General features: G+C 42.8%; 1 long non-coding RNA gene across 1 annotated transcript in view; it reads left to right on the forward strand.

Moving 5' to 3' along the window:
* Nucleotides 1-8,650, forward strand: part of LOC130301189 (uncharacterized) — a 47,675-nt gene extending 39,025 nt beyond the window's left edge. Inside the window, exon 3 of the long non-coding RNA XR_008851877.1 lies at nt 8,531-8,650. This is a non-coding gene — a long non-coding RNA (uncharacterized LOC130301189). The remainder of the gene's footprint in view (nt 1-8,530) is intronic.
* The last annotated feature ends 1,257 nt before the right edge of the window (nt 8,651-9,907 follow it).

Consider the following 9,907-nt stretch of genomic DNA (forward strand, 5'->3'; position numbering starts at 1 on the left):
CCATGCCAACTGAGGGTTGAGTGCGAGGAACCCACCGACTGTTGACTTGGGGTGTCGGATGTCACTTGAGATGAAGTGGATGACCGAGTGAACAGATCAATCACGGCTGCTGGGTTGCTGGTCGCGACACGACTACTGGCTGACACCAGGAGCTCAGGTCTCTCGCTGCGACTTTAGCTGCCGCAAACCCCTACTCTGGTGCGACCTCTGCCTGTGCCTGATGAATTTAGGCCTCTGCCACTACTCTGTGCATGTCCTGGCAATACTCTTCCTGACATACTTATTGCGTATATATGAGGGGAGTACAATACGCTTCACTACACTTAAAACAGTATTTGTCTAGAACAGCAGCAGGTGTGTACTATTGGCTGTCCTTTCACAGTATCTAGGCCCTTGACAGAGTAACAAGTACAAAATAGTACACTACTTAGATGTAGGTATGCGGTATGCACTGATTAGGGAAGAAAAATGCTCTACAATACACCTAAAAACTCGTACACTGAATGTTTGTAAAACACCAGCTGATGAGTACTTTTGTTTGAGCTTTCACAGTATGTAGGCCCTTGACAGATTAACAGGTACAAAATGGTACACTTCTTAGATGTAGGTATGTGGAATGCATGTATGAGGGCAAAAAAAATGTGCTACAGTACACTTGGAAAACGTATTTTCATAAAACAACAGCCAGTGATTACTTTTCCCTGGCCTTTCACTGTATGTAGGCTTGTTACAGATTAACAGGTACAAAAAAAGTGCACTACTTAGATATAGGTATGTGGTATGCACGTGTGAGGGAAAAAATGTGCTACAGTACACTTGGAAAACTTATTTTCGTAAAACAACAGCTGGTGATTACTTTTGCCTGTCAACTACATGGTTATTGGTTACCTTATGACTTCCAGTTAAAGGGGTACTCCGCTGCCCCAGGGTTCGGAACATTTTGCCCCCTCTTGACATCACACCCCGCCCCCTCAATGCAAGTCTATGGACGTCACGCCCCCTCCCATAGACCTGCATTGAGAGGGCGTGTCGTGACATAACGAGGGGCGTTACCGTGATGTCAAAAAACCCCGCCTTCCGCATCCTGCATTCAAAATGAATGCCGGGTGCTGCGCACTATTTTTTGGATAGGGGATAAGATGTCTAAGGGCGGAGTACCCCTTTAAGCCAACATCTCTTCAGGCATGTCTTTAAAAAGCATAGGCTCTCATAGTGGTGCCTCTAATTATATGTTATGCCAATTTTGTACATTATGCAGTTTTCTTCCTATACAAAAGACAATGGGGGACATTTATGAAAGTATTTAGTACCGTATATACTCGAGTATAAGCCGACCCGAGTATAAGCCGAGACCCCTAATTTCAACCCAAAATCCCAGGAAAAGTTATTGACTCGAGTATAAGCCTAGGGTGGGAAATACCTCATCCCCCCCTGTCATCATCCAGACCCGTCATTAACATCCTCATCATCATCCCCTTGTCATCATCCCACACATCCCCCCTTCATCATCCCCTTATCATCCCACACATCCCCCTTCATCATCCCCTTGTCATCATCCCACACATCCCCCCTTCATCATCCCCTTATCATCCCGCACATCCCCCCTTCATCATCCCCTTATCATCCCACACATCCCCCCTTCATCATCCCCTTATCATCCCGCACATCCCCCCTTCATCATCCCCTTATCATCCCACACATCCCCCCTTCATCATCCCCTTGTAATCATCCCACACCCCCCCCTTCATCATCCCCACCCCCCCTTCATCATCCCCACACCCCCCCTTCATCATCCTCTTCTCATCATTCGCCCTCAGTGGTCTTCAACCTGCGGACCTCCAGAGGTTTCAAAACTACAACTCCCAGCAAGCCCGGGCAGCCATCGGCCTTCAACATCATCCAGCCCCCCTCTCACCCCCTTTAGTTCTGAGTACTCACCTCCGCTCGGCGCTGGTCCGGTCCTGCAGGGCTGTCCGGTGAGGAGGTGGTCCGGTGGGGAGGTGGTCCGGGCTGCTATCTTCACCGGGGGCGCCTCTTCTCCGCGCTTCCGGCCCGGAATAGAGGCGTTGCCTTGACAATGACGCAGAAGTACGTTGGCAATGAACGCACCTCTGCGTCGTTGTCACGGCAACGTGACTATTCTGAGGCCGGGCCCGAAGCGCTTAGAAGAGGCCTCCCCGGTGAAGATAGCAGCCCGGAACCACTATCCCACTGGACCACCTCCTCACCGGACAGTCCTGCAGGACCGGACCAGCGCCGAGCGGAGGTGAGTACTCAGAACTAAAGGGGGTGAGAGGGGGCTGGATGATGTTGAAGGCCGCAGTGGTCTTCAACCTGCGGACCTCCGGAGGTTTCAAAACTACAACACCCAGCAAGCCCGGACAGCCGATGGCTGCCCGGGCTTGCTGGGAGTTGTAGTTTTGAAACCTCTGGAGGTCCGCAGGTTGAAGACCACTGCGGGTGGGGGAGTTCACTCGAGTATAAGCCGAGGGGGGTGTTTTCAGCACAAAAAATCGTGCTGAAAAACTCGGCTTATACTCGAGTATATACGGTAGGTTTTTTTTTTGCTTAAAATTGTTGCAAAAAAGTTGCACTTGCGACTACTCTCTTTTTTCTGCAATTTTTTGCATGGAGCAGAAAAAGCCACTAACAAAGCAAAATAAAAAGAAAAATTGCTTACATGAAAGAAATTTATCAGCAGGCTGAAAGCAGTTGATAAATAAGTTGTACATAAGCAAAAAAATTGTAAGAAAAAAATTACTAAAAAAGGAATACATAAGCAAACATCCTCCAATGTGTTTTTCATTGTACATCTACACATATCATCACTTCCTTTATATGAATATAGACATATCTCAGAAATTATCTTTACACGTTGGCTTTTCTTCTGATAAAGTCTTTAGATTAGATGAAGGTGCTAAGACATTGTGTATGTCTATCAGGTAATTTCCTGCCTTTCCATTTATAAAGCCTATACAATGTATGTGAAACAATGCTCGACCTATGGAGAGAGATGAAATCCCACATGTGCCCTTTACAGCTTCCCAATGATAGATTTTAATCAGCCTTGCTGTATTCATTAACAAAGCCTTGATAGGTGAACATTTGCCCCCTATACAATGTACACATTATTATTTGCATTACAATGTCATTGTTGAAGAGACACTAGGTTCTGCATGCCTGGAGGTTATGTTACAGCTACTAATTGTGGTAAAACCTTGAACCATGTAGTATATATAAGGAATGCAAGTGCATGTCAGCAAAATCATGACAGGAGACAATCCCTAGGACTTCCATCAATGCACATTGTACACTAGACAATTTCATTCATTTATGATGGCATTCTTAAAGCAATCACTCTATGAAAACCAGTGTACATTGTCCATACAGTGGGGCAAAAAAAGTATTTTGTCAGCCACCAATTGTGCAAGTTCTCCCACATAAAAAGGTGAGAGAGGCCTGTAATTTTCATCATAGGTATACCTCAACTATGAGAGACAATGAGAAAAAAATCCATAAAATCACATTGTCTGATTTTTAAAGAATTCATTTGCAAATGATAGTGGAAAATAAGTATTTGGTCAATAACAAAAGATCATCTCAATACCCTTTGTTGGCAATGACAGAGGTCCAATGTTTTCTGTAAGTCTTCACAAGGTTTTCACACACTGTTGCTGGTATTTTGGCTCATTCCCCCATGCAGATCTACTCTAGAACAGCGATGTTTTGGGGCAGTCATTGGGCAACGCGGACTTTCAACTCCCTCCAAAGACTTTCTATGGGGTTGAGATCTGAAGACTGGCTAGTCCATTCCAGGACCTTGAAATGCTTCTTACGAAGCCACTCCTTTGTTGCGTGGAGCCCCAGATCGAGGGAAATTATCAGTGGTCTTGTATGTCTTCTACTTTCTAATAATTGCTCCCACAGTTGATTTCTTCACACCAAGCTGCTTGCCTATTGCAAATTCAGTCTTCCCAGCCTGGTGCAGGTCTACAATTTTGTTTCTGGTGTCCTTCGACAACTCCTTGGTCTTGGCCATAGTGGAGTTTGGAGTGTGACTGTTTGAGGTTGTGGACAGGTGTCTTTTATACTGATAACAAGTTCAAACAGGGGTCATGAATACAGGTAACAAGTGGAGGACAGAGAAGACTCTTAAAGAAAAAGTTACAGGTCTATGAGAGCCAGAAATTTTGCTAGTTTGTAGGTGACCAACTACTTATTTTCCACCATAATTTACAAATAAATTCTTTAAAAATCAGAAAATGTTATTTTATGGATTTTTTTTCTCATTATGTCTCTTGTAGTTGAGTTATACCTATGATGAAAATTACAGGCCTCTCATCTTTTTAAGTGGGAGACTTGCACAATTGGAGGCCGACCCAATACTGTTTTGCCCCACTGTATATGACTAAAAGTTACATTGATTTCTCAAAACATATTATTCATGTAAAGTTTACATATTAACATATTAGCAAACCATATTAACGTTATACAGATTCCACAAACACATTGCACATGCGTTAAAGGGGTACTCCACCCTCAGACATCTTATCCCCTATCCAAAGGATAGGGGATAAGATGTCTGATTGTGGGGGTCCTGCCACTTGGGGACCCCCGCTATCTTGGGCTGCGGCACCCCAGACATCCAGTGTACAGAGCGAACTTCGCTCCATGCCGGATGACTGGCGAAACAGGGTGGAGGCTCGTGATGTCACGGCCACGCCCCGCTCATGATATCATGGTCATGTCCCCTTTAATGCAAGTCTATGGGAGGGGGCGTGATGGCCGTCACACCCCCTCCCATAGACTTGCATTGAGGGGGTGTGGTTGTGATGGCACGAGCCTCCGGCGCTGCACCCAACGCTTTAAACAAATGCCGGGTGCAGCAGGGAGATTGCGGGGGTCCCCAGCTGTAGGACACCCGTGATCAGACATCAGACAAGATGTCTAGGAACGGAATACCCCTTTAAGTCTTACTGAGCTGCTTGAAAGCAGGTACAGATGAACTACACACAGTGTATACATTACTCCCATCTAGTTCAATCTATATGATTGAGCAAATGTTATTTCCATGCTCAATCTCCCTCCAAGTAGAATGTAGAAGAGACACACTTTGTTGCTACAAAATTAAGATAAGACCACCCAAAAGTACTCTCAAGGATGCCGTAAATATACCTGTTGCAGGTTGTTTGCAAGCTGTATGGAATTCTTTTATGGTGCATATGCCACTGAATATACTGTATGGCTCAATATATGCTTCTCCAGAGCCAATAAAATGTCAACAAATTCCCCAAAACCTTTTTTCTTTGTCTAGTTTAACATTAAAATATTTGATTTGTTAGCATTTGTAAAAAGCTTTAGTCCAAACAGTTCCATTCTGTATATCTAATCTATAATGCAAGAGCATGTTTAAAAGCAATATGAAGAAACAGATGACTTGGGCTCAGCATCCCCTGTGGGAAGTCTATTATGGAATATAATGTTTTCTTCAACGAATCAACAGCACAAAGATTTCCTTATTGTAAACTCTGGACATAATCATCACCAAAAAGCAGGCATCCACTAGCATCATTGGGCACCTGTCATTAACCCTTTACCGACACAGCCTATCTGACTTTGTCTATTTGTTTGCTTGCTTGTTCTTTTTTATTTTGTTTGTTTTGTTCATCCCCTGCCATAACTTTTTTTTTTTTTTTTACTTCTCTGTTGATAAAGCCATATGAATATTTGTTTTTTTTCACAATAAGTTCTAGTCTTTAATTACACCATTTTGGGTCACATGACGTGCTGAAAAAAAAATGTATTTATGTTTTTGTATTTCTTTTGTTTTATGTTCTCTCAATAGAGCTGTTCAAAAGCTTTTTGTGTTGTTTTATAGGTACAATTTTTGGGTACACCAATATTTTGATTACTTTTTTTATTCTGGCATAAATACCATAGATTTCAGTATCTGGTACACAGTGGGGCAAATGTGCCAAGTTTATTGAAGGGAGTCTGGCGGATGGTTTCACATTGTGTAACTAATTTCTTTCCAGCTAGGGTTAGATGCACCTTCATTGAAGTACCATAGAGTTGTGAATTTCCACTTATGAGGGTTTTTCTTAATTATGCAAATAAGCAGCAAGTGCCCACAGGCAGGGCTACTTGATTTAAGTGCCCAACATTTCCATCCCCTATGACTGCTTCACTCCTCCTCCTGCATTTTATTTACAGCCTCTATGCTATCTACTGCAGGGGAATTAAGTGCTGGGGATTTAAGGCGATTGGTCTAGCCACATTTTGCTCTGTTGTGTAATTGAAAAAAATAAAATAAAAAATAAATAAATATATATATATATATATATATATATATATATATATATATATACCGTATATGCCGGTGTATAAGACGACTGGGCGTATAAGACGACCCCCAACTTTTACAGTTAAAATATAGAGTTTGGGATATACTTGCCGTATAAGACTACCCCTCCTACCACTATGTACAGTACCTTATAGTTCCCCCACATTAGGTCGGCAGCATGTTCCCCCACATTAGGTCGGCAGCATGTTCCCCCACATTAGGTCGGCAGCATGTTCCCCCACATTAGGTCGGCAGCATGTTCCCCCACATTAGGTCGGCAGCATGTTCCCCCACATTAGGTCGGCAGCATGTTCCCCCACATTAGGTCGGCAGCTCCCCCACATTAGGTCAGCAGCATGTTCCCCCACATTAGGTCGGCAGCTCCCCCACATTAGGTCGGCAGCTCCCCCACATTAGGTCGGCAGCATGTTCCCTCACATTAGGTCGGCAGCATGTTCCCCCACATTAGGTCGGCAGCATGTTCCGCCACATTAGGTCGGCAGCATGTTCCGCCACATTACGTCGGCATTTCCCCCACATTAGGTCGGCAGCTCCCCCACATTAGGTCGGCAGCATGTTCCCCCACATTAGGTCGGCAGCTCCCCCACATTATGTCGGCAGCTCCTCCACATTAGGTCGGCAGCTCCCCCACATTAGGTCGGCAGCTCCCCCCTCCCCCCCACCTTAGGTCGGCAGCTCCCCCCCCCCCCCACAATAGTAGGCAGCTCCCCCCACAGACATACAACTTCCAGCCATATAGAGTGTATGGCTGGAGGCTTTATGTCTATGTACTGCCCCCCACAGTGTTCCGGTCACCGCTCCTCTGGCCCGGGGTCACAATCTACTGCTATGGCCTATGGACCATAGCAGCAGTCCCGGGACCAGATGAGCGGTGATCGGAACACTGTAGATGACGCGCCGCCGGTCACTCACCAGGCCCCGGCCGCGCTCGTCCTCCTCCGGTCCTCCTGTGCCTCTATGGTTATACGCACGGGACGTCACTGACGTCACGTGCGTACAACCATAGAGAGGTGGAGAAGCGCAGAAGGAACGGAGGAGGACGCGCGGCGGGCGGGGAATGATAAGTGACCTGCGGACATCCTTATGTCCCGAAAAGATTTTTCGGGACACAGGGATGTCCGGCATAGGAATACTTACGATTATCGTGCCGGCTCCTGTGTGTGGCTGCAGGCGGGGGCCGGCCAGAGCATGTAAAAACTAATTCATGAATACTAAAAACCAGGGTGCCTCCAGCTGTTGTGAAACTACAACTACCAGCATGCCAGGACAGCCTTTGCCGGTCCGGGCATGCTGGGAGTTGTAGTTTCACAACAGCTGGAGGCACCCTGGTTTTTAAGTATACAGTTATTAGTTTGCACATGCTCTGGCCGGCCCCCGCCTGCAGCCGCACACAGGAGCCAGCACGATAATCATAAGTATTTCTATGCTGGACCCCAATACCCGGCGTAAAAGACGACCCCCGACTTTTCAGAAGAAAATTCGGGGTTCAAAAGTCGTCTTATACGCCGGGATATACGGTATATATATATATATTTTCTTAGCTCAGCAGAAATTCTTAAATCTGAAGATACGCTTGTGAAGGTACTTTTAACCCCTACCTGATTAATTACATTAAATAAAACCATCTTGCAAATTTTCTATAACAGGACTGCACACCTAACTTCAGTGCACTTTGCAATGAGACAATTGAAATGACACACCAGATCCCTCCTGTACATTACTATCCTGAGTATCCCACCTATTCATGTCTTTTTCTACCCCAATCCTATCTATTATTGACTTTTGAATATATTGTTTATTCCCATATAATTTATGCACTGGGTATGACAGAGATTTACATGTAAACTGTCTTTGTTCTTGGTGCTAGTAATCATATACATTAGTTGGTGTATACATATTTGGTATCACTGTGAATGGGAGTATATGACTATCTGAGGTAAAGATTATTAATTAAAGAAACTGTCTTAGAGCAGAAATAATCAATAATATAAATAAACAAGCACATAATAATAATAAGAAATGAATAAATCATTTCTAATAACTATTTGGCCTATCTAGTCTATCCAATATTTTGAACACTCTATATATAGTCCTTGACCCTAAGTTATATGAAGGATAGCCTTATGCATTAAGTTTAAGGTTTTAACTCCTTCATTGTATTTGCAGCCATCTCTTCTGCAGGAAGAATATTCCATGCGTCCACTAAAGGCATCACAATGTGATTTTCTAATTGCTGCTATAACGAACGCTGTGGTGTACGCAGTATAACAAAGCATTTTTAACTAAGTAATTAATCTACTGGAATACTGCAAGTATTTTTTTCCTTCTTTGTAATTATTATTGTTATTATTATTGTTATAATTATTACTATTACAGCTACTTTTTTATTCTTATCATTATTATTACTACTATTATGATTTTAATTATTATTATTATTTTATTTCCCATATTAGGCATACAATCACCTACATTGTAAAGCAGTGTGAATGTGTTACAGCTTCATCAATAAACATACCTTACTGAATGAATGAATAAATAAATAAACAAACGTAATATTACATAATACTTATTATTATTATTATTATTATTATTATCATTATTATTATTATTATTATTATTATTATTATAGTATTCCAGTGGATCACTTTTTTTCCTCCGGGCATCAAGGCCCAAAATACTCTTGAATGGGTTAATCCAACCTCAGTTTTTGTCTTTATGCATTCTTTATGAATACATTATATGTCATCATCCAGCAAGCCTTAAATGTTTCCCAATAGATATTTGAAAAGTTTCAAGGCAATAATGAAAATTCTAAAGGAAATAATAATTTTATTAATAACCCTCATCCTTATCATCAGTAATGTAATTCATTTGGTTAAACAGTACCACTGGATTCCCAGGTTCTTCGTTGGTTCAGCCCACATCTCCCCTCTGTGTATGTGTCCACCAAATAAATTGAGCGGACTCTGTTTAGCAGCTAGCCCCAGGGTGTAATAAATGAATAAATCCTGAATAAGTAACTATCCTCTGAGGATATGAAAGCGTCTATGCCTATGACCCTCTAGCCCATGTGTTTTTCTGACTGGATAAATGGTCAGTGGTACAGAACACCTCGCAGAGTAAACCACGAGCGGCTGTTAATGTGCACACCAACTAGAAAATAAAGTGTGATTTGACTTTAATGACTTTTTTTTATCATGGGACACATTTATAATGAATTATATGACAGAACAAAGCTCCCTATTGCTGCTGAGGAAACACATGAAAAATGAAAATGAGCTGGAAAAATATAGATACAGCCCTGAATGGAAGCTGCTGTGGTTAAAAAAAATGCATTACAACCTGCTAGGATGTATTACAATCTATGTTCCATTGCCATGTCTGTAAATAATAATTGTATAACAATCTGATTGTGATGTCAGAATCTCGTGATCATACAGAGAATGACAGTATAAAGGTGCTGCTCACGTCTTTTTGATATATTGTAGATCACTTTCTTCATCCACTTGTGTCAACCACTGATTAAAGGGGTATTCTGTCTCC

Source organism: Hyla sarda, chromosome 1, assembly GCF_029499605.1.
Source record: "Hyla sarda isolate aHylSar1 chromosome 1, aHylSar1.hap1, whole genome shotgun sequence".
In the NCBI taxonomy this organism is placed as follows: Eukaryota; Metazoa; Chordata; class Amphibia; order Anura; family Hylidae; genus Hyla; species Hyla sarda.